The sequence below is a fragment of the Oreochromis niloticus genome, linkage group LG8, assembly GCF_001858045.2.
Source record: "Oreochromis niloticus isolate F11D_XX linkage group LG8, O_niloticus_UMD_NMBU, whole genome shotgun sequence".
Classification (NCBI taxonomy): Eukaryota; Metazoa; Chordata; class Actinopteri; order Cichliformes; family Cichlidae; genus Oreochromis; species Oreochromis niloticus.
Window position 1 is genome coordinate 27,321,817 of NC_031973.2, and position 25,335 is coordinate 27,347,151.

Here is a 25,335-nt window from a genome sequence, read left to right on the forward strand (position 1 = left end):
CTAGTAACATGGTTGAGTTAAGAAACACATATTAGACAGGGAAGAAATTCTCAGAAGTTAAGATGGTCTGTGTGTAGAGATGACAGAGATGGATGAGAATATTAACAAAAAACAAGCCTTTATTTAGGGCTGCACAAAACTATAAACAAAAGGCAAGGGTAGACTGAGATAAACTAACAAAACTAAACTAAACTAACAAAACTAAAACAAAAAAACCTAAACACCAAAACACTAAATACATCGAGGAAAACACAAAGACTGGAAAACCTGTAACTTGGAAACACGAGGGAAGACAGGCAGATGGACCAACGACCAGTGATGCGAATAACGGTGTTACAAGTAACGACGTTACTAACGGTGTTACTTTTTCAGTAACGGGTAATCTAACTAATTACTATTTCTAATGTTACAATGCCATTACCGTTACTAAGAAGAAAATGCGGTGCCTTCACGTTACTATTTTTCAATAAACAGACGGCTGAAGCTGTGTTCAGCTTACCACATCTTATATCAGTTGCACGGAAGTAGCTGTAAGTAATCTGGGCGCTACAGCTTTAAGCAGCTGCGCGCGCTCCCGCGGACGGCAATCACTGTCTGTCAGACGATCACTTTTTGGCACAACACCTGGAGCTAGGGGGGCAAAACAATCGCACGAGTGCTGCTGTTTGGCTGAGGAAGAATAAAGTAGTCGTGGTAAGCCAATCATGACTACTTCAAGATGACAAAGCAACAAGGTGATATATACCAGTTTTTTAATTGTGTTGATAGGCCACGTAAAACCAGAGTCATGATAAACAATATATACGCAGCGTGTTTTCCTGAATAGTTTCGTCACGTTTACTGTCTAAGGACAGCACTAGCAAGCACTCTCTGCTTATGACCAAAAAACCCCCAAAAACAGCCCTTTCATGTTGGTGGAAAAATGTACAATGTCGACCAATCAAAAAATTATATGGCAACATGACATTTGGTTGTTTAGGAAGAGGGGGAAGTTTTAGGAGTGATGGCGAGAGAGAGAGAGAGAGAGAGAGAGAGAGAGAGAGAGAGAGAGAAAGAAAGACAGCAGAAAAAGAGAGAGAGTTTTGAGATGTGAGAGATTTGTGACGTTTAGCGTGTACAGTGATACACCTGCTGCTGTCAGACCTACAGGTATCAGGCTGTGATGTTCTTCTTTATAGTGGACAGAAATTATTTTTTTGGAGTGGCACAAATAATTTGTGTGGCATCTTATTGAATGCAGAACACCTGATTGTTATGTAAATAGTTTGAAATGGTTATAAAAAGGGTAAAAGGCAAATGGCTGCAAATAACTTTGTTGTTTGCAAAACTTGTGCATATGATTTTAAAATTGACAATTTATATTTGCATTTAAAGTTATGAAATATGATTCAATAAACACGTTTGTGGTTGTTACAGTAAAAAATATTACTTTTTCTACTCTATGGTTTTTGTCTGATTTTAGATCAATTGTGTTAATACAGTATGTCAAAATGAAAACATAACAGCAAATTCAGACATGTGAGGTTGTGCTGAAAAGGATGATACATAACAAGGCAAAGTAAATAGTTTTTAAAGGTGAACTGTAGAGGAAACATCAAAAGTAGTTAAAAATGGCCAATTATACCCTGGACCCCAGAGGGCTAAACATTTTTTTTTAAGTAACGCAATAGTTACTTTTCAAGTAATTAATTACTTTTAGAATCTTGTAACTCAGTTACTAACTCAGTTACTTTTTTGAAGAAGTAACTAGTAACTATAATTAATTACTTTTTCAAAATAACTTGCCCAACACTGCCAATGACACACGACTGAGAAGAACTAAATATACACGGGGATGGGAAACAAGAGGGAAACACAGCTGGGATAATCAGAAACAACGAGACAGAGAAGAAACAAAAGCTAATGCCTTGAAAGTAACTTAGTCTAATACACTCAAATGAAAACTGTCATGAATGCTGGATTTAGCTTGTACATGTTATATATGTGAACAGCAATATGCAAAATCCAAGTAATAAGAAAACATTAATCATCTTATCCATTTTGGCAAGAGATGAATGTTTTGTATCTTTCCTAAAAAAAACCCCGCTTGACTCTGACACCCTGAAAAATTGTGTTTTTACATCCACAAAGGCAAAAATTAGAATATCTTATGTAATGGCAGAGGGTCTAGTTGGTCATCTGAGACAAGTGGAGTGTTATGCAGAGCTCTACTGCTGCTGTGTGTGCATGCCTGTGTGTGTGTGTTTTCATATTATGGGATCTGCAAAGGATTTAATCAGTCATGCTCTGTCTAATAGATGGGTTGTTCAGTGGTGCGTAATGAGAGAGCATGCTGTCCGAGAGAGAGAGAGCAAGAGACAGAGGAAGAGAGATGAGAAGAGGAACCATGACAATGTCTCAAAAATATAAAGGTTTGAAAGGCAAAGAAAGAGCGAGTTGACGCTGTCATGAACATGGGGCCAAATTAGCTTTTGATTTCTGTTTCTAAAGGAATCTTCAGTTTGAATTATACAAATGCAGGAGTGTATTCCAGTGAAAGAACATAGACGGTGTAAATGTTGTTTGGAGCCACGTTTTGCTTCCTGACAGAGACGTGTGCTAAGCCTGCCCAGGACATGCACATCGCTTACTGTCTGTGAGTCACTTTTTCAAAGCCTCCTCCACATTCCTCGCTCCTTCAGGACTAAGTGATCTTAGCTTGGTTTAAATAACACCAGATACAGATGTTAATGTGATCTCTGGTCTCCCACTCGGAGACACAGGTCTCCGAGTGTCCAGCATTCAGACGGCTACCTGAGGACACTCATGTGACAGAAAATCTGCTCACACAGATATGTAGAGCCAAATGTTGTCAATAAGGCCTCTGCAATGTTCTGAAGACAGTTAAACTTGTCAGGTAGTGATGTCCAGCAGGTGACAATGCAAGCTCCATGAATACGCACAGCTATGGATTCCAGCTACTTCAGTGTTATATGTATGATTTCTATACATTTTATGTCAGATAAAAACTTTGGTTGTAAGCTTCAGATAATTATTTAATAACAGCCAGACATTTTAAATGAGAATAAAAAAGTATTTCTTTGTGCCCCCCTTTCCCTGTTAATGCCCTACCTGGCCCCCCTGGCAAATGTTTGCTAGACCCGCCCCTGCACAGTTACCAGCTGTCAGCTATGTAGAAAAGGATCCTGGTGTTATTTGTCTCTCAGAAACAGTTCATAACTTCCCTTCAACTCATTCATGTCACCTAAAAGGTAAACCTGTTTCTGCATCACCAGTTCAGCTCTGATGATTTAGTAAGGACATCTCCTGGTTTCATCTGCATGTTTCCCTCTCACCAGATAACCAAACCGACATCATACCAGCAGCTTTACAGCTGTGGCTCCAGCAAACATCAGCTGATACTAGAAAGTAATATTAAATAAATTCTAACAACAGCTGATCAAGCTTAAACGTGCTGCTGTTGTTTAGTGCGACATCCGCTGGTTTCCTCTTTCTGGCGCAAAGTGGGCGATAAACAAACAAGAGAGAAAAGCCGATCAGCTGATCATTGATCAGTTTCATGATTGAAGTAGAAACAGGAGAGAATGAGAGAAGAAGAGGCAGCTGACAGCGTAAACACAGAATAACTCCAGCTTTGTGTCTTTTTCATTGTAGCTGAAGTCCGGGACAAACTGTGTTCCTTCTCAGCTCAAAACGAAACACGTAATAATTTCTCTGAATGCGGGACGATTCCGTTTGTAGGGGACGGTTGGCAACTCTACTAACTAACCTTATGAATAAAATAAAGCTCACTATCAATAAAATCATAGCACCCGCCCAGCAGTATATAAATTCCATCATGCTAGCTAGCACGCAGTACGAGTTATTGTAACTGACTGGAAAAAGTCAGCACAACGAAAATAAACTCCACCTAAACTCGGTTTATATCTGACCCAGATAGACTGCAGGTCATAACTTCTTACCTGAAGTTCAGTTCATCTGACGCTCCGACCGGCGGCTGCCTCGGGTCTCCGACCAGCGTCTGGCCAATCCACCACCAAAAAAAAATCTAAATAAAAAACAAACAAACAAAAAATCATCAGGCCACCGAGCAAATGCCCGGTATGCCTGATGCGCAGTCCAGCTATGGTCGTGCGTGCCATCAGTTAACCCTTCACGTGCCAACAGTGGCACGCATGCCTAGGGTTGCCGACCCCTGTGCTAATGGCTCAACTAAGACCTCTATGTACACATAGTGAGATTATGGCATGATTAGCATTTTATGCAGGCCATATTTGCAGTTGGGTTGTAAGCAACTTGAGCATAGCTTTGTGTCGGATTTTATGAGGACTTTAGATTTCACGTCTACCATGCAGGAACTGTAATGTTGTTTGTAGTGTTTTGTCAGTTCTGTGGATGTCTTTCTGTAGATATTGTGGGAAAATCTCAGTGTTAACATACCCATCTCCCTCCAGGTCATTCGTAGTATTAGGGTTAGTAGTGACATTAAAGTTAGATTCACTCGCTGGGCCCACGTCCTCATTTTAGTTTTGACAGAGTTTTAGTAGATAAAGGTGAATGGCTTACACATGAATTGAGCTGCGGTTTGGGGAAGGCCTTGGCGGCGGCTCCCGGGCCTTGCTGATCCCCATGTACTAAATAGAAATGAAGAAGTGAAAGAATTTTAAAAATTGAAAAGGGGAGGGAGAGTGGGGCATGTAAACGAGAACGAACAGCTTGAAGTACTGGGGGAACATATATAGATAAGAACCGGAAGGAGCTTGTTTGGAGGCGTGTTCCCGCTCCTGAAATTCATATACTTTATCTCCAATTAATGTTCACCCATTTAAACACATTTTTACCTGTTTTATACAACTGAATAAAAAGGTGCTTAACAAAAAAAATGTACTGCCAAAAAAATGTAACTTCACTTTGTGATATATTAGGTATATTAGGTTATATTAGGTATATAAGGTAATATATTTTAATTGTTTGGAAACTGATGAAACAGCATGAATTAACCAGGGTAAAGTTTTTACTTTTTTATGGTTACTAAAATTTAAAAACTTTGAGAATTACATGCAGAAAAAGATTTCATGTATCTCTCTTTTCTGTTTTCTATTAATTTTTTTTAACAAATATGTCAAACTGCATTCTTTGAATTATTGTGATTTTGTATGCTAGAAATAGATAAATAGAGACTTGTAACAAGTTAAAAACAAGATAGTACAAAACCTGGGAAGCTGGTTTAGCTAACAACTCTGAGATTTGTGACCTTGAGATGAGGAGAAAATTTGTTTTTTATGTTCCATAAAGAGCGTTAACTTCAACGCTGAGTCATTTACCTTGGTAACAAACTCTGTGAACCTAACCTGCTCGCTGGAAGATTTTCTTCAACAAACTTTGAGTTTTTCTCTGACTTCTCCCTTCCTGGTGCACCTGAATCATCCTCATTCATGAACTTGCTGTCAAAGCTCATAGAGGAGCTCATTCATTTGCACAAGTTTACATTTTTGCAAAAACTAAAATCCTTGATTTACATTACTTTGCTAATTTGTGTAGATTGAAGGTGTGTGAAGTGTGAAGGTTGATCCATAGGCTCTGTAATGTATCAGCAAACTGTGTCGTTGGCCATTTGCACAGCAAGATGGATCCAAAGATGATCACATTTTAGATTACAGATACAGACCGGATCATACCCAGATCCAAAACTATACTGAAGTATCCAAAATCTCTGGAAGCTGAGACATTTGTAATATATTTGCCTTTTCCTGTGGTTGTCAGGAAGCCATTATCTACCACTGAAAGCTAATTTTAGATCAAATTATAAATGCTTATAAAGGGAACATTAAAGCAGAGTTTTTCTGTCTTTAAACATTTTTAACCAATAATGGCAGAAATGTTGGAATTCTTCATATTTATTATTATTTTTTATTTCTTTATTATTATAATTACTGGTTACTTATAGAAAAAATGAAACGAGCGGTAGGAAACATTTTTATTTATTTAATAAAAAACAGAATTGAGGGAAAGGTTGCTATGTGGGTAACTAATGTCAGAGGTCCATCTGTAACTGCATCTAAACTGTTTCTTCAGATTTTTTCACTTTCTGTCACCGACTTTTGTCCCTTTCAGGTTACAGCTAAATAATTAATACTCATTTAAATCAAATAATCAATTTAAAATAAAATTAGGATTCAAGCTTCATCTAATGATAATGATAAATGATACATCCTAAATTATTATTGTCATTATCATCTAATGATAAACTCAACTTGGCTAGGCCTAATTCATGACGGCAGACATTATGATAAAATACACATTTTATGACAAACCTGTGATCCAACTTTTTTAGTTGGATGTTGCTTGGAAAACATATCTCTGTCCCAACTGTTTTCTATTTTATTGTTTTATTTTTCATATTCTATAAATGTCTCTGTCACCTGTGCCTCTCATGTCTCTGGCTGCAGTATGTCGCACTCAGTCAGTCCATTTTATGTGGAAAAGGAGTCAAATGATCAGAATCAGAAGACTTTTTTTATCCCCAAGGGGCAATTAACAAACAACCGAGCAGCATATGTTGAAGATAAGGACAATAAGAACAGGCAATAAGAGTGAAATAATAAATACACAGAATATACAGTATATACAGTTTTAAAATTACACAGTTTTAAAATTAAAGTGACTGAACGGTGAATAAATAACTGTAAGTGACTAAAAGTGAATAAAGTGTCGGTAGTATAAGAAGAGTGTAGTTTATGTTTCTGGTGTGGGAAATGGTCTTATTGGCTGGAGTTAAAAAGCAGAGTGGCTTTGGGGACAAAGGTGGCTCTCCTCCTCTCAGTCCTGCAGGAAATGCAGCGGAGGCGTCGCCCAGAGGGGAGCCATTGAAATGCGGGTTGCAGAATGTGAGAGGGGTTGTTGATGATTTTGGCTGCCTGTCTAAGGGCCTGTTGGCTGAAAACCTGTGCCAGAGTTCTGACAGGCAGGCCAATGATTTTAGAGCACACTGATGCAGTGTGCTGCAGTCTGTTCTTGTTCTGAAGGCTGAGGGAGTGGAACCAGCAGGTGATGGAGAAGGTCATGATGCTTTCCAGGAAGGCATAGTAAAAAGTCATCATGATGGGTGTGCTGACTCCAAATGAGTTGAGTTTACTAAGGAGGTATAGCCGTTGGTGGCACCTCCTGAGAATCTCCTCTGTCTTGGCAGAGAATTTCAGGAGGTTGTCAAAGATGGTTCCCAGGTATTTGTACTCCTCAACTACCTCCATTGGCTTCCCGTGGATGGTGGTGGTGACTGAAGCAGCCAGATCCCTCTGCCCCCTCTGGGGGTCAGTTGCTCTTACGATGTGCTGTTTAATGATTTTCTCCATGGCCTTCAACACCAGGGAGGTGAGGGCCACAGGACGAAGATCATTCAGAGACCTTGGGTTGGGTTGTTGGATTGGGATGACTGTGGAGTGTTTCCACAGCTGGGGGACAGTTTGACTGTCAATTGAGTGTTGAAATAGAGTCCGGAACACACTTCCTAGTTGCCCTGCACAGTGCCTCAGAACTCGACTGCTGATGTTGTCAGGGCCGGGTGAGCTCCTCTCCCTGGTCCTCCTGATGGCTCTCACCACGTCCTCAGTCCTCAAGGTGAGTAGTAGTAATAAGATGGCACTACTTCAAAATGGCAGCCAACCAAACCGGTTTGACAGCCGGTTTGACCGGTTTCGTGCGTGTGCGTTCAAGTGTGCTGGGGGTATGCGAGTTCATGTGTGGAAACACACAGGGCGTCAGTGGGGGTTATATGAGTTCATGTGTTTTTAACTGGGTTTTAATTTAATCAAACCATAGGGTTTTTTAATTAAACTATTTTTATCGCTTTGGCGTGTCTCAACATTCAGTTATGCAGACATATGTGTTCTTAAAAGCAATTCTTTGTTTTGCGGGCGGAGTGGAAGGCGTTTTGTTTTGCAGTGCACCTTAACAAAGCGGGAATGCTTTTTATTTACATCTAGTCAAAAGTGTTGGTAATAATGTGTTAGTCACACTAATTTTGTGATTCTGACAATATCTCAGCTTGCAGTGATGCAAACATTTTATTTTAAAAACGGCACAAACGGGAATTTCTTCTGTATGGGCAATTTCAGCCTGTTCACAAGCGTTTCATTTAATCAAACCACTAGTTTTTAATTTAACTAGTTTTTACGCATCTACTGGGGTTTCTTTCTCGGGTTGATGCGATCATTTTATTTAAAAATCGGGATTTCGGAATGTTGAACTAAGAGGGAGACAGAGCCAGCTAGTTTTTAACACAGTAAATGGTCGCAAATAACATTCAGACCCTTTAGAAAATAAAAGCTATTGGGCTACTTTTAAAACACGTTGCTTTTTCCCCCAAAGCAGCCAGTATCGCTCTTTCAAACTAATCGTAAACAGATGGTTTGTCACACGTGGGCGAGAAGGGCAAGCCACCCCTTACTTACACAACCTCACACACTATAGATTTTTAAAGTTCTTGTGTACAACGGTTTAGCTAAAAAACAAAAACAATAGATGGGGTGCCGATAAGTCTGGGGGGCGATACACCTGCAGGGCATCACCTTGCTGTGCAAGTTTAAAACAATGAGGGTGGGGCACGCAGTTGCTGAGCTCCAGTGTAACTGGCCAAAATAGGCCTAAGGCTCCGCTGTTGCTGGGTACTTCAGAAAATAAGCGAGACCTTGCTCGACTGGTACATATGCGGGGCTTTTACCTTTTCCTAAGGAATTTCAAAAGAAACGATACCGGTCACTTTAAACAATAGGTTGGGCCCTTGTTCACATGGTACTCTCAACAACTAAGTGATACACTTATCCTTTACCTTTTCCTAAGGAATCACAACAATTAAATGATACCCGCAGTGGGCTTTTGCAATCCTGAACATTTTCAAACAATTAACCGGCTGTTGAAAAGACGGAGCGGGTCTGTGCGACTGGTTTTAGAAGTATCACTGCAGCGTCTATTTTCTAAAGGGCTGAATGTTATTTGCGACCATCTGTTGTGTTAAAAACTACTCTGAAACCATGAAACTCCTTACGGAAGAAAATGATCCGTTTTTAAATAAATAAAATGCTTACATCGCTGCATGCTGTGACATCAGAATCACAAAATGAGTGTGATTAAAACACGATTAGTTTGAAAGAGCGATACTGGCTGCTTTGGGGGAAAAAGCAACGTGTTTTAAAAGTAGCCCAATAGCTTTTATTTTCTAAAGGGTCTGAATGTTATTTGCGACCATTTACTGTGTTAAAAACTAGCTGGCTCTGTCTCCCTCTTAGTTCAACATTCCGAAATCCCGATTTTTAAATAAAATGATCGCATCAACCCGAGAAAGAAACCCCAGTAGATGCGTAAAAACTAGTTAAATTAAAAACTAGTGGTTTGATTAAATGAAACGCTTGTGAACAGGCTGAAATTGCCCATACAGAAGAAATTCCCGTTTGTGCCGTTTTTAAAATAAAATGTTTGCATCACTGCAAGCTGAGATATTGTCAGAATCACAAAATTAGTGTGATTAACACACTATTACCAACACTTTTGACTAGATGTAAATAAAAAGCATTCCCGCTTTGTTAAGGTGCACTGCGAAACAAAACGCCTTCCACTCCGCCCGCAAAACAAAGAATTGTTTTTAAGAACACATATGTCTGCATAACTGAATGTTGAGACACGCCAAAGCGATAAAAATAGTTTAATTAAAAAACCCTATGGTTTGATTAAATTAAAACCCAGTTAAAAACACATGAACTCATATAAACCCCACTGACGCCCTGTGTGTTTCCACACTTGAACGCGCACACGCACGAAACCGGTCAAACCGGTTGTCAAACCGGTTTGGTTGGCCGCCATTTTGAAGTAGTGCCATCTTATTACTACTGTGAGTGCAGAGCTGCCAGGTTTGAGTGAGGATCTGGACTCCTCAAGCTGGGCCATGTTGTCCGTCTCAAACCTGATGTAGAAAGCGTTGAGGTCGTCAGGGAGGGAGGAGGGGTTGCTGCCCTCCACCTGGATGGTTCTGGGGGTGGTGACTGCAGTATTCACAGAGGCCATGGCTTTGAGGCCCTGCCAGGCTGAGTGGAGGTCCCCTGTGGTGAATTTTTTTTCAACTGTGTTTTTATATTCCGGTTTAGCAGTTTTTATGGCCTTCTTGACCTCCCTGTTGACCTCCTTTTTGTCCAGTGCAGAGTCGGTGAAGAAAATCCTCTTTTTTTAAATAATGATTTCCTTGAGCTCCTTGGTGATCCAGGGTTTGTTGTTGGGGTAGATGGAGACTGTTTTTGAGGGGATAATGTTGTCAACACAGAAGGAGATGTATGATGTCACCATGTTGACTTGTTCGTCAATGTCATCAGAGGGAGAAAGAAGGCTGTCCCAGTCAGTGGCTTCGAAACATCCTTGTAGGGTGAGGATACTTTCCTCTGTCCACTGCTTGATGTTTTTGGTGACCTTTTTGATCCTCTTGATGACTGTGGTGTAAGCAGGGGCCAGCAGGATGGTGTGGTGGTCTGCTGAGCAGGGCTTTAAATGCATCTGGTACAAAGCCATAGCATTTATCCAGAGTCTTCCCCTGACGTGTGCTGCATGTATCATACTGTTGGTATCTTTAAGCGACTTGCCAGGGGAACAGTGGTTGAAATCACCCAGGATTAACTTGGGAGAGTCCGGTGATAATTGTTCCAGTTTGTACAGAGTGTTGGTGATGTACTCTGTGGCTTTAGCTGCATCAGCTCTGGGGTGGATGTAAACCAAGATGATGAAAAGCTGTGGGAATTCTCTGGGGAGGTAGTAGAGGCGCAGGGAAACTGCCAGAAGCTCGATGTCTGTAGTGCACAGCTTCTCCCTCACAGTGACTGCAGAGCACCAGTGGTTGTTTACATATAGACACACCGCCGCCATGTTGCTTCCCGGTGCGTTTGCGGTCTCTGTCCAGACGAAGAGATGGTGAAAAGCCATCAGTGTTCAGCGTGCTGTTGTTTAACCATGATTCCGTGAATGCCAGAACGGGGGCAGTTCTGTACTCATGCAGGCGGTTGATGCAGGCTTGCAGCTCGTCCAGCTTGGAGCGGAGAGACCGCACATTAGCAAGGATAATGGACGGGAGCGCTCATTGTTTGTGTGTCTCCCTCTTTAGTCTGGCTCTCACCCCACTCTTCTTTAATCCCGTCCTGGTTACCTTGTTATTGTTAGTTCGATTTCCGTATCCACGGAGTATTTCCTCGGGAAAGTAGTCCGTGGAAGCGGAGCGGAAAAGCCGGAGGCCGGGCTGCAGCTGTGGCTGCATCTGGATGAGGGAGTCCCTGGTGTAGGTGAGCCTTGGGGTCATGTCGAGTGTCAAAAACAAGTCCGAAAAATCACAAAAATGAGGAAAAGGAAAAGAATACAAATATTAAAGCATTAAAGTTAGAAAAAGAACGCAAAACTGCTCAGCTGACTGGCCAGTTGACCGCACGAGCAGCGACCCAGAACCTGGAACCGGAAAAAACGATAATGAAAATGAAAATGACAATTTCTATGTGAGCATGCACAGAGTCTGAAGCAGAGAGCCTGGGTTAACAAAGAAATTTGCTGTGCATCATTGTTGTCTGTGCATGGGCTTTTTGGGTTGAAAATATGGCCAAGGCAAAGAAAGCCTGGCTATTTTGAGCTTGCTTCCTAGTAAGTCCTTCATATTTACTCTGCTCTATTTGCTGTCTATTTGTGTCAGCATGTACATATTTACCACAATGTTGCGTCAGTGAAGCACGCAGTCAGAGTGGCCTTGTCATCCTCACAGACCAGCACATAGTTATGTACCCTGAACCTGACATGAATAAAAGTGAAGTTTGCTATTAATTATAAAGTAATATAATGATAATAATAATGGATTGCATTTATATAGCGCTTTTCTAGGCACTCAAAGCGCTTTACAATTCCACTATTCATTCACTCTCACATTCACACACTGGTGTCACTGTCGCTGTCACTTGGTGTTCGCTCGCTTTGTGGTAGAGTATCACTTCCTGTTCCTGCTCAAACACAGTGGTGTTTCTGAGTAGCTTTTCTGCTTAGCAATTTAATTTAAATCTTTTGACACATCCCTTTTTCATAGTATAATCTTAGCTCATAGCCGACTCGTTAGCACCATGGCTACTTCACCTGTCCCTCCTGCACTTTCCTGCTCATTGTGTCAGATGTTTAGTTACTCCTCGGCCTCCTTTAGCAGTAATGATACCTGTAACAAATGTAGCATATTTGCAGCTCTGGAGGCCAGGATTACTGAATTGGAGACTCGGCTTCGCACCCTTCATTCACCCGTAGCTAGCCAGGCCCCTGTAGCTGGTGCAGCCGAAGAAGAAGTTCCCCGGCAGACCCCAAGCAGCTGGGGAAAGAGGGCGGCTGGGTGACGGTGAGGAGGAAGCATAGTCCTAAACAGAAGCCCCAGGTACACCACCAACCTGTTCATGTGTCTAACCGTTTTTCCCCACTCGGCGACACACTCGCCGGGGGTCAAACTCTGGTAATTGGCGATTCTGTTCTCAGACATGTGAAGCTAGAGACACCGGCAACCATAGTCAATTGTCTTCCAGGGGCCAGAGCAGGCGACATTGAAGGAAATTTAAAACTGCTGGCTAAGGGTAAACGTAAATACAGTAAGATCATAATTTACGTCGGCAGTAATGACACCCGGTTACGCCAATCGGAGGTCACTAAAATCAATATTGAATCGGTGTGCAACTTTGCCAAAACAATGTCGGACTCTGTAGTTTTCTCTGGTCCCCTCCCCAATCAGACCAGGAGTGACATGTTTAGCCGCATGTTCTCCTTAAATTGCTGGCTGTCTGAGTGGTGTCCCAGAAACGATGTGGGCTTCATAGATAATTGGCAAACCTTCTGGAGGAAACCTGGTCTTGTTAGGAGAGACGGCATCCATCCCACTTTGGATGGAGCAGCTCTCATTTCTAGAAATATGGACCAATTTATTAAACCCCCCAAAATATGACTATCCAGAGTTGGGACCAGGAAGCAGAGTTGCAGTCTTACACGCCTCTCTGCAGCTTCTCTCCTCCTGCTACCCCCCCAAAATCCCATCTCCATTGAGACTGTGTCAGCTCCCAAACAGACAAAAAACAAACCAAAAACCAGCAATAAACAACTTAAACATAAAAAATCACAAAGAAAGAACAATACAGTATCCACATCTGAACCAAAGAGTAAAACAGTGAAATGTGGATTATTAAATATTAGGTCTCTCTCCTCCAAGTCTCTGTTAGTACATGACTTAATAATTGATCAACAAATCGATTTACTCTGCCTTACTGAAACCTGGTTGCAGCCGGATGATTATGTTAGTTTAAATGAATCAACACCCCCGAGTCATTCTAACTATCAGAAACCTCGAAGCACAGGCCGAGGGGGCGGTGTGGCAGCAATTTTTCACACCAGTCTATTAATTAACGAAAGACCAAGACAGACTTTTAATTCATTTGAAAGCCTGATGCTTAGCCTCGTCCACCCCAGCTGTAAAACTGAGAAACCAGTCTTACTTGTTATCATCTATCGTCCACCTGGGCCTTACACAGAGTTTCTCTCTGATTTCTCAGACTTTTTATCTGATTTAGTGCTCAGCTCAGATAAAATATTTATTGTGGGTGATTTTAACATCCATGTAGATGCTAAAAATGACAGCCTCAACATGGCATTTAATCTGTTATTAGACTCAATTGGCTTCTCTCAAAATGTAAAAGAACCCACCCACCACTTTAATCACACTCTAGATCTTGTTTTAACATATGGCATAGAAACTGAACATTTAACAGTGTTTCCTGAAAACCCTCTGCTGTCTGATCATTTCCTGATAACATTTACATTTACAATAATTGATTACACAGCAGTGGAGAGTAGACTTTATCAAAGTAGATGTCTTTCTGAAAGTGCTGTAACTAAGTTTAAGAATATAATCCACCCACTGTTATCATCTTCAATGCCCTGTACCAACATAGAGCAGAGCAGCTATCTGAACGCTACTCCAACACAGGTCGATTATCTTGTTAATAATTTTACCTCCTCACTACGTACGACTCTGGATACTGTAGCTCCTGTGAAAACTAAGGCCTCAAATCCGAAGTACCTGACTCCGTGGTATAATTCTCAAACACGTAGCCTAAAGCAGATAACTCGTAAGCTGGAGAGGAAATGGCGTGTCACAAATTTAGAGGATCATCATTTAGCCTGGAGAAATAGTTTGCTGCTTTATAAGAAAGCCCTCCGCAAAGCCAGAACATCTTACTATTCATCACTGATTGAAGAAAATAAGAACAACCCCAGGTTTCTCTTCAGCACTGTAGCCAGGCTGACAAAAAGTCAGAGCTCTACTGAGCCAACAATCCCTTTAACGTTAACTAGTAATGACTTCATGAACTTCTTCACAAATAAAATTTTTATCATTAGAGAAAAAATTACCAATAATCATCCCACAGATGTAATATCATCTACAGCTACTTCTAGTACCATCAATGTTAAGTTAGACTCTTTTTCTCCAATTGATCTTTCTGAGTTAACTTCAATAATTACTTCCTCCAAACCATCATCGTGTCTTTTAGACCCCATTCCTACAAAACTGCTCAAAGAAGTCCTGCCATTAATTAATTCTTCGATCTTAAAAATGATCAACCTATCTCTAATAATCGGCTATGTACCACAGGCCTTCAAGGTGGCTCTAGTTAAACCTTTACTTAAAAAGCATCTCTAGATCCAGCAGTCTTAGCTAATTATAGGCCAATCTCCAACCTTCCTTTCATATCAAAAATCCTTGAAAGAGTAGTTGTCAAACAGCTAACAGATCATCTGCAGAGGAATGGCTTATTTGAAGAGTTTCAGTCAGGTTTCAGAGCTCATCACAGCACAGAAACAGCTTTAGTGAAGGTTACAAATGATCTTCTTATGGCCTCTGACAGTGGACTCATCTCTGTGCTTGTCCTGCTAGACCTCAGTGCAGCGTTCGATACTGTTGACCATAATATCCTATTAGAGCGATTAGAACATGCTGTAGGTATTACAGGTACTGCACTGCAGTGGTTTGTATCATATCTATCTAATAGACTCCAATTTGTACATGTAAATGGAGAGTCCTCTTCACCCACTAAGGTCAATTATGGTGTTCCACAGGGTTCAGTGCTAGGACCAATTCTATTTACATTATACATGCTTCCCTTAGGCAGCATCATTAGAAGACATAGCATAAATTTTCACTGCTATGCAGATGACACGCAGCTCTATCTATCCGTGAAGCCAGATAACACACACCAATTAGTTAAACTGCAGGAATGTCTTAAAGACATAAAGACCTGGATGGCCGCTAACTTTCTGCTTCTTAATTCAGATAAAACTGAGGTTATTGTACTCGGCCCTGAAAATCTTAGAAATATGGTATCTAAGCAGATTCTTACTCTGGATGGCATTACCTTGGCCTCCAGTAACACTGTGAGGAACCTTGGAGTCATTTTTGACCAGGACATGTCCTTCAATGCACATATTAAACAAATATGTAAGACTGCTTTCTTCCATTTGCGCAACATCTCTAAAATTAGAAATATCCTGTCTCAGAGTGATGCTGAAAAACTAGTTCATGCATTTATTACTTCCAGGCTGGACTACTGTAATTCATTATTATCAGGATGTCCTAAAAACTCGCTGAAAAGCCTTCAGCTAATCCAAAATGCTGCAGCAAGGGTACTGACAGGGACTAGAAAGAGAGAGCATATTTCTCCTGTTTTGGCTTCCCTTCATTGGCTTCCTGTTAAATCCAGAATTGAATTCAAAATCCTGCTCCTCACATACAAGGTCTTAAATAATCAGGCCCCATCTTATCTTAATGACCTTGTAGTACCATATCACCCTATTAGAGCACTTCGCTCTCACACTGCAGGCCTACTTGTTGTTCCTAGAGTATTTAAAAGTAGAATGGGAGGCAGAGCCTTCAGTTTTCAGGCCCCTCTTCTGTGGAACCAGCTTCCAGTTTGGATTCGGGAAACAGACACTATCTCTACTTTCAAGATTAGGCTTCAAACTTTCCTTTTTGCTAAAGCATATAGTTAGGGCTGGACCAGGTGACCCTGAATCCTCCCTTAGTTATGCTGCAATAGACGTAGGCTGCCGGGGATTCCCATGATGCATTGAGTTTTTCCTTTCCAGTCACCTTTCTCACTCAGTATGTGTTAATAGACCTCTCTGCATCGAATCATATCTGTTATTAATCTCTGTCTCTCTTCCACAGCATGTCTTTCATCCTGTTTTCCTTCTCTGTCCCCAACCGGTGGCAGCAGATGGCCCCGCCCCTCCCTGAGCCTGGTTCTGCCGGAGGTTTCTTCCTGTTAAAAGGGAGTTTTTCCTTCCCGCTGTCGCCAAAGTGCTTGCTCATAGGGGGTCATATGATTGTTGGGTTTTTCTCTGTATTTATTATTGTGCGATCTACTGTACAATATAAGGCGCCTTGAGGCGACTGTTGTTGTGATTTGGCGCTATATAAATAAAATTGAATTGGAGGAGACAAGCTACATTTGTAGCCACAGCTGCCCTGGGGCAGGCTGACAGAAGCGAGGCTGCCATATCGCGCTATCGGCCCCTCTGGCCATCACCAGTATGCGGGAGGTGAAGTGTCTTGCCCAAGGACACAACGACCAAGACTGTCCGAGCCAGGGCTCGAACCAGCAACCTTCCGGTTACAAGACGAATTGCAGACTCTTGAGCCACGATATCTTTGTTTTCATTTTTCAAAAGACACTGTTACCAAGTTGTACATGTTTCATGATGTTCACTGAGTTATTTTAAGGTAGTGATGTCAGTGCAGTCAGGCAGCACTGCAGCTACAGCAAGGAGCTGTGCAGTGACTCACAGACTTATAGTTGTTTCACATCTTATTGAATCCAAAAATGAGAAACAAACTAGAACTCAAGGAATCGCTTTTAATTAGTTTTTTCAGGCTGATAGAATTACCATTAAATTGTAGACTAATTAATGTTCACAGCTTGAACTCTGGATTTACTTAGTATTGGTACCAGCTCTGCAGAGGTCACACACCTCAAATTCTTTAAGCAGTTAAACATACAAAATTTTCATTATTGATGTATATTAATCTTTTTCCAATCAATCAATCAATCAATCAATCAATCATTTTTTGTTATTATTTTATTTTATTTTATTTATTTATTTATTCATTTATTTTTCCCGCCTGTCTCGTTTGGTTCTTTTGCCATCAGAATTATTGTCTAAAGGCAAAGAAAGATGCCCAACGGATTTACTTTACCAAATGGACCATCCCAGCCTTGCCGTATTGGTCTAGTTCATTCACCTTTGCTTTTATTGTTTATTTTATTTTATTTTCACTTGCTACACACGGGACAGACATGACTGGGGAAAGAAAGAGAGGTAGGGAAAGAAAAACAGCGGGGAAGAGGAACGGTGATAAAGGGCAAAAAACAAAAACCAACAAAACAAACAGACAAAAAATACATATATCAATCACCTGGATCACCTGTTGAGAAAGAAAAAAGAGAAAACAAGCAAAAAAAGAGAGCAATATAATAAACAACATCATTGCGATAATCTATGTGAATATAACAGTAAATACTAAATATTGAATATTATTGTGCAGCATGTAGGATTGACAGCGCACAGTGTGCTTTGAGGTAGGAGCCAAAAAGGGTGTAGTTTGTGTGTGTGAGCATCCGTGTGTACACCTGTGTACATGAGCACAGCATGAGCACACTTGTATTTAAAAGGTTCCTTCATGTAATGATCTGCTAGAGGCTGTGGGAAGCCATAGCCCTGTCCTCCAGGGCATGAAGCAGGTATGGAGGAGATCCAAGCTCCAGACATCCAGAGGCCCTCAGAGCACAAGAGACCAAGGAAGACCAATGGAGGGGCAACTGTGCCACTCTCCCGGAAAGAGCTGAGGAGAGCCTCAGATGAGGGGTCACTCAGCAGTCACGGAGCAGAAGCCAGGGGGGGTTACAGTGACGTGCCCGTGAGCTCCGCTGGCAGCCAGCTGTGCTAGAGTGACCGAGCCCCAGGCCGAGAGGCCGAGGGCACCCCACCCCCCGAAGGGGCCCAAGCAAGCTCCAGGCTCCAGGCCCCGACAAGCAGCCACCAAGAGTGGGCCGGTGCGTACCTGGACGCCCATCCCCAGACACCAAGAACCACCAATGCACCGATGTCTGAGGGCGTCTGCCACTGGCAGGGGGAGTGGTGGAGGGAGATAGGCCTCCATACCTTGGAGGGCCTGAGATGTCCCTAGAGAGGTGGCGTCTGATACCTGACCTGACATATAGACACAGACAAACAGGCACACACTGTCATGGGCTGGGTCATGTGACCCAGTGTTTGAGTTTATGTATCTTTTTTTATTCATTTGTGCCCTGGTTTATTTTGAGATTGCTGTTTAGTCCTTTGTTCCTTAGTTGTTTATGTCATCTCTCCCTCTACTAAGTCTCCCTGGTTCATGCGTCATTATGTTTAGTTCATGTCAGGTCTAATCTCCATGTTTCCTGTTTTACTTTGAAAGTCTGTATTCAATGTCAGTGTATTTGGTTTCACCTCTCCTGTTCTGTCGTTAGGTTCATGTGTGTCAGCTGTGCTCCCATGTGTGGCCACTTCCCCTAATCATCCCTCATGTGTATTTAGTCTCTGTGTTTCATGCAGTCCGTGTCGCGTCGTCTGTCTCACCTCCATGTTTTCACGGTCAGTCTATGCAGTGATCATCATAGTCTCTGAGTCTTCTTAGTTTGTCACAGTATTAGTTTTCCCAGTTTAGTTATAGTCTAGTTTAGTCACGCTATCTCTGCTTTGTTTGTACACTTTGTCTTCAGCCACAATAAAGGCTTGCTTTCTGTTAAGTTCACTCCCGTCTACTCACTTGTGTACGCACCTGGGTCCATCACACACACCACCGCACGGCCTGTCTCCGCAGACCGTGACACACAGATACAAACATCCATTCCCACCCTCATGCTGTCATATGCAATTGCTCAGCACTCACCCAACGTGGAGACAGACATAAATAGACACTGTACACACAATCACACTCCCCAAGCGTACTCTATACCCCATGTCTAGGTACCCTTGCCCCTGGAGGGGGAAACTGCACCCAGACCCAGGTGGTGTTACCCTCTTCCCTGGGGTGGAGAGAAGCAGACCGCCCTGACTCCGCAGCAGCAGGGAGGCCCCACATTCCAGACCCCAATCGGACGGCCAACTCCTTCTCCAGCGCCCCCGCCCCAACAGGCAACAGAGAACGGGTGTGTGTGAAGACTCCAAACCTCCCTCCGCCTGCTCATATGTAGTGTTGATGCATGTGTGTTCTAAGGTGCATTTAAAACCCAGGAGGGCATGGAGCTACCTGCCAGAGAGCAGCAGGTAAGCGCATAGCCCCTCCTGATAGCCCTCAATGTATACGTGTATTTAAAATTGAGAGGTGGGCAACGACGCCAGGGGTGAGGTGTACACCCTGATGGTCTTCTGGATGCCGTGTATGTATGTGTTATGAGAGTGTGAGTAATGTGAATGTCTAAGTTGTGGGATAAAATTGAGGCACAGGCAGCCAGAAGGGGACGGGGGGTGGGGGCCTCCCCTGCACCCTGGTGACACACCTTTACCCCAAGGCCCTGCATATGTGGGTGATTGTGGTGGAGCGGGAAGAGGGAGGCAGCTGAAGATGGGGAGGGAAGGAAGCTCCCCCGCTGACCCCAGTAGGCACCCCCATACTCTGCAACCCACCAGGGCAAGGGGGCCCAGGCCCATCCGGACCGGGGCCCAGATCAGCAGCGTCGCCCGGCCCCACAGAGCCCGGGACAGCCCACCCGACCCCACCACAGAGAAAACTGCACCCACCCCGTCATCCACTCATCTTCCAGACTACACAAGACAATAGACACCCAGGCTGAGTTCTTCCTCCACCTCTCCTATATCTCCCCCACCTGTAGAGTGAGTTTCTGGAGAGAGGAGACGTCCTGCAAGATGTAACAGCCTCCCCCACCAGTTGAAGAGCCCCTCAGGTGCCTCAATGCACTAGCGGCACCCCGCGCCAGGGCTGAGCCCCCATACACCCACCCGCCCACAACCCCGGCGACACACCAACCAGGACCCAAGCCCCAAGGCCCAGCCAGGGCCCCAGCCCGGAGACGGAACGCCCCCAGAACCCCACGCCCGCCTGGATCCACCCAGGGGCAGCCAGGCTACCAGGTCAGTAACCCATGTCCGTCAGCACAGACCCTCCCCTAGCCCTGCTGCACGCAGCCACGAGGAAACCGTCACCAAGAGCCAACAGAGCCCTTAACAGGCCATGACTGCAACCCCGGGTTGAGCCCTCCAAGGAAGATGCTCCTGGGGAATCCCCCGACGCCCCAAGCCTGTCATCTACCCCCACACCAATCACAACAGCGAAGGTGGGACCAAACTGTGACCCCCCACCCCCACTTAGGTGATGGAGCTGATCAAAGGAACCCAGAGCAATTGATCTGATGTGGTGGCAGAGGCTGTATCAAGACTAATGTAATCTATTGGATAATTTCTATATTGGTTAGAATTAAGATTTTTTTTATTTTTCCAGTTGATGAGGACTGTTTTCTTGGCAATGCATAGGGCAGTGAAAACCATATGGGCTATATTCTTTTCTAAGCTGCCCAACAAACACACTAAAGGGGAAGTTGGAATGTTACATTTCAGACACTTTGATAAGTCTTCACATATCTCGCGCCAAAACTTCTGAACTGGTGGACAGAACCAAAGAGCGTGGATATAATTGTCCGGGTGGTTTGACTGGTTTGACAGTGTGAGCAGTTGTTGGTAGACGTAAAACCCATCTGGAACATCCGATGACCTGTATAGTGCACTCTATGTAGTATTTTGTATTGAATTAATTGAAGACTGGGATTTCTAATTAGATGAAAGGTTTTTAAGCAAATCTGAGACCAGAAGTTTTGGTCTAAATTAACTGATAAATCCGCTTCCCATTTTGCAATAGGGAATGATACTGATTCATCTGTTTTAGAAAGCATTCTGTATATTTTGGAAAGTAATTTTGGGGTTTTAAGAGTAAGAAATTGAACCACACTTGGTGGTGTTTGTAGTTCAACTTGACCAGGTTTAAATTTCTTTTTTATATGGATTTAATTTGTTGATATTGTAAAAATCTTTTCTTGTTGATCCCATATTGTGTAACTAGTCTGTCAAATGAAATAAATTCTGTTCCTTCTAGTATATGTTCTAAATATTTGATTCCTTTACCACTCCAATCTGGAAAGTTTATCATATTATTGTTTTGTAATATGTCAGGGTTGTTCCAGATAGGTGTACGTTTGCATGGGATTAATGAAGACTCTGTTATTTTTAAAAACTCCCACCATGCTGTCAGAGAAGAGCTGATGCTGACGCTTTTGAAGCATTCATGTCGTTGGATGTTTGAGCTGATAAATGGTAGATCTGAAATCTCTAGATTATTGCAAAGTACTTGTTCTACATCTAGCCAAAGTTCATCTAAGAGGGTATGTTTTAGCCATCCTGAGAAAAATTGAAGCCTGTTGGCTAAGAATAGTGCTGAAAGTTAGGTAGTTCTAATCCTCCTTTATCCTTGGTCTTTTGTAGTGTTTTTAAGCTTATACGTGGGGGTTTAGCTTTCCAAAGGGATTTAGACATATATGAATCTAGAGATCTGAACCAGTCTTGTGATGGCTTACTTTGGATCATTGAGAATAAATAATTTATTTTTGGTAAGACCATCATTTTTATAGCGGCAACCCTTCCCATGAGTGATATGGGTAGACATTTCCATCTAGCCAGATCGCCTTCTACTTTCTTTAAAAGTGGGATATGGTTTAATTTAGTTAGATCTGCAAGCTTGGGAAAAACATTAATGCCTAAATATTTTATATTTCGAGATTGCAGTGGTGTAGAAGAAGAATTATGGAAGAAGCAATTAATCAGAAGGACTGTAGATTTTGACCAGTTAATTGAGTAATCTGATATTCTTGCAAAAGAGTTTATCAATGCAATTACCCCAGAGAGATTGGTTTGTGAATTTTGGAGAAAAAGTAAGACATCATCCGCATAAGGCTGATTTTATGTTCCACGTTCTTGCATTTTATGCCCTTAATTACTGTATTCTGTCTAATTGCTGCTGCTAGTATTTTAATAAAAATTGCAAACAGTGAAGGGGAGAGTGGGCATCCCTGCCTGGTGCCCCTCAGGAAACAGAAGCTGGAGGATGTTTGGTCATTTGTTTTGACACAAGCTGTTGGGGAATTGTAATATTTTTAACCAGTTAATGAAAGAGGTTCCAAAACCAAATTTGTGTAAAGTTGCAAATAGAAATTTCCAGTTAACTCTGTCAAACGCTTTTTCTGCATCTAAAGAAAATATTGTAGTTTTGATGTTTTTACTGTATGAGTAGTCTATCAAATTAAGTAATCTACGTGTATTTGTTGATGAGTGCCTACCTTTTATGAAACCAGTTTGGTCAGGATGAATTAAGAGGGGGGTTATTTTCTCTAGTCTCTTCGAGAGAGCTTTGCAGATTATTTTAAGATCTACATTTATAAGGGATATTGGACGATAGCTTGAGGGATATACAGGATCTTTGCCTGGTTTTAGCAGGAGATTAATGTTTGCAGAATTCATATTTGATGGAAGTCTGCCCTTTTCTTTGATTTCCAACAACGTTCTGTAAAAAACTGGTGCTAGAATCATCCAGAATTCTTTGTAGAATTCTGCAGGAAAGCCGTCTGAACCTGGAGCCTTATTATTGGGCATACTTATCAGGGCTTCCTGGAGTTCACCTGATGTCAGTGGTGAATCCAGTGTGATTGCTTGAGTGTCTAATAATTTTGGAAGAGTTATGTTGTCCAAAAACTGATCAATTTCGTTTTTAGATGGGTTTATTTGTGGTGAATACAAAGTTTTATAGAAATCCCTGAAAATGTTGTTTATTTGTTTCGGGTCATATATTGTGTTCCCAGATAAATCTTGAACAGCACATATAGTTGTTTTTTCTTTATTTATTTTTAGCTGGTTCGCTAGAAATTGACCGGATTTATTACCATGTTCATAATTTTGTAAGCATAGTCTTTGTACTAAGAATTTTGTTTTTTTATTAATTATCTCATTTAATTCTAGTTTTGTTTTGCGTATTTTGCTCAATGTTTCCTGATCTTGGTGGGACGCGTAGGCTTCTTCTAGGGATTTGATGTTTTTTTCTAATTCCTGAATATTTTTTGTTTTCTTCTTTCTTTTTATGTGATGAGAAAGAAATTATTTTACCTCTCATCACAGTGTCATTAAGATCTAAATATAGAGTCCATTCTTTTTTTAAATATTTAATAAAGTCTTCATTATTAAGCAGTGATGTATTAAATCTCCAGATTTTACTTTGCGTAATGTTCTTCTTATGTATTAGTGTTAGAGATACAGGAGCATGATCGCTGACAGCTATAGGGTGAATCTCAGTGTCTGAAATATCACTCAGCAGTGAGCTGCTGACCAAAAAATAATCCAGACGAGAGTAGGAGTGATGAACATGTGAGAAAAAACTATATTCCTTACTGTTGGGGTGAAGGGAGCGCCATGCATCGCAAAGACCAAAATCGCTCATATACTGTTTGATTATATTTCTGGACTGCCAATTACGCTGAGTTCCTGCTTCATTTAGTCCAAGGCTGAGGTCGCCTCCAAGAACAAGTGTGCCATCTAAGTGTTCAGAGAGTGCACTGAAAAAACCGTGAAAGAATGAGGGATCATCAACATTTGGACCATATACACTTACAATACATAGCTTTTTATATAAATAATGTTTTTATAAAACATTCTTTTTAATGTTTTATAAAAAACTATGATCCGAAGAAGGTCCTTTTTCACAGATATGAGTTAATTGAGCTGTTAGAAGAATGATGGGTGAGACAGTCTATTCCATGTAAATAATGTTATTTATTTTAAAGACTCAAATTACTCTTAAAATCTCAATATTTCTAACTCTGACTTTGTGGACAATAATTCTCTCGGTCAGTTTCCTTGCACTGCTTCTGTCCAGACAAGCAGGGCCAAAGTAAAGTGATCTCCCTCCTTTCATCTCAGACAGTGCTGTCATAAAGCTCATCACCTGTGAATTAATATCCTTGTGGTCATAGTTAGTTAGTCCGCTATTGTATGTGTTGTAAGCTGTGCTTATTTTGGTCCCATATGAAACGGCAGCCTCTTTGTTTTTTGTGGGCGTATCAGTCTCCCGTTAACAATGACTGGAGCTGGGCAAGCAACTGCAAAAGATGAGTCTGAATGCTGTGTTTCGCATACATGTATAAAGTTTGGCACACACCTATAACTTCCCAAGATGCACAGATCTTTGAATGATGCCATAAACCAAGGAGGAAGGCTGCCATTTTGAAGTGAAAATGAAATTTTGGCGCAGATTTGACCATTTACCAGATGTTATACTTTTGCAAACTCCTCCTACGGATTTTCTCAAGTGTGATAAGGTTTCGCCCCTGAACACATTTCAGTTGTGATATTTAGACACAGTGTGTCCTAGCAGGAAAACAGAATTACATGTTTTACACTTTGAGGTACAGTTTCAAGGTGGGTGATCTGAGCAACCTTAAATTTCACCAGGAAAACCTGAAGGAGTTGTTCTTACTTTATCTTCAAAACTGTGAGTTCTTGCCAAAGGGTGTGAACCTGGCAACATGATGAATTTAGATTTTTCACCATGAAGCATGAAATTTCTATAGCTCAAAGACACGTCCAATCTCTCCCAAACTTCACAGTCAGGATGAGAGTCCCGCCCTGGACAAATTGATATGCCAATTGTCAGCATTAGTTAGTGTCAACTAGTGGGAACCAGAAATGTAATTTTTAAAATGGTTGATCACGTCCACCTCAAAATCAGTTTGAAAGAACATCAGACCTTGATGAGTTTAGTGTGCAATTTTTTTTTAAATGAGGTGTCTGTTCTGCCTGAGCCCGAGCCAGAGTCTGCTTTGTTCCAGCCAGAGGTCTCTATGCCGTCTGGTCCTGCTTCGTCTGCACTAGAGATCCTCCGCCACCAGCCTTCAGCCAAGCCGCAAATGGTGGTCACGCAGGCAGTCCCCTGAGCTCCACCGTCACTGCTGCTGGCCTCAGAACCTCAGAGTCTCTCCCTGTGGCCGAATAGACCCCTGGAACAGTTTTTTGAACCTTTGGTCCTTGTTATATTGTTTCGAACTTACTCTGATAAGCTCATCAGGAACAGGAAACTCAGAGTTGCTGATCTCAGAGTTAGTAAACCCAGAGTTTATCTTTCAAGTGATTGGCCCTGGATTGGCCCTGGAATAG

At 41.9% G+C, this 25,335-nt stretch overlaps 1 protein-coding gene across 5 annotated transcripts in view; it reads left to right on the forward strand.

Annotated features, from left to right (window-relative positions):
- adgra1a (adhesion G protein-coupled receptor A1a) overlaps window positions 1-25,335 on the forward strand; it is a 74,870-nt gene that overhangs the window by 1,378 nt on the left and 48,157 nt on the right. The gene's annotated exons all lie outside the window — the stretch shown is intronic.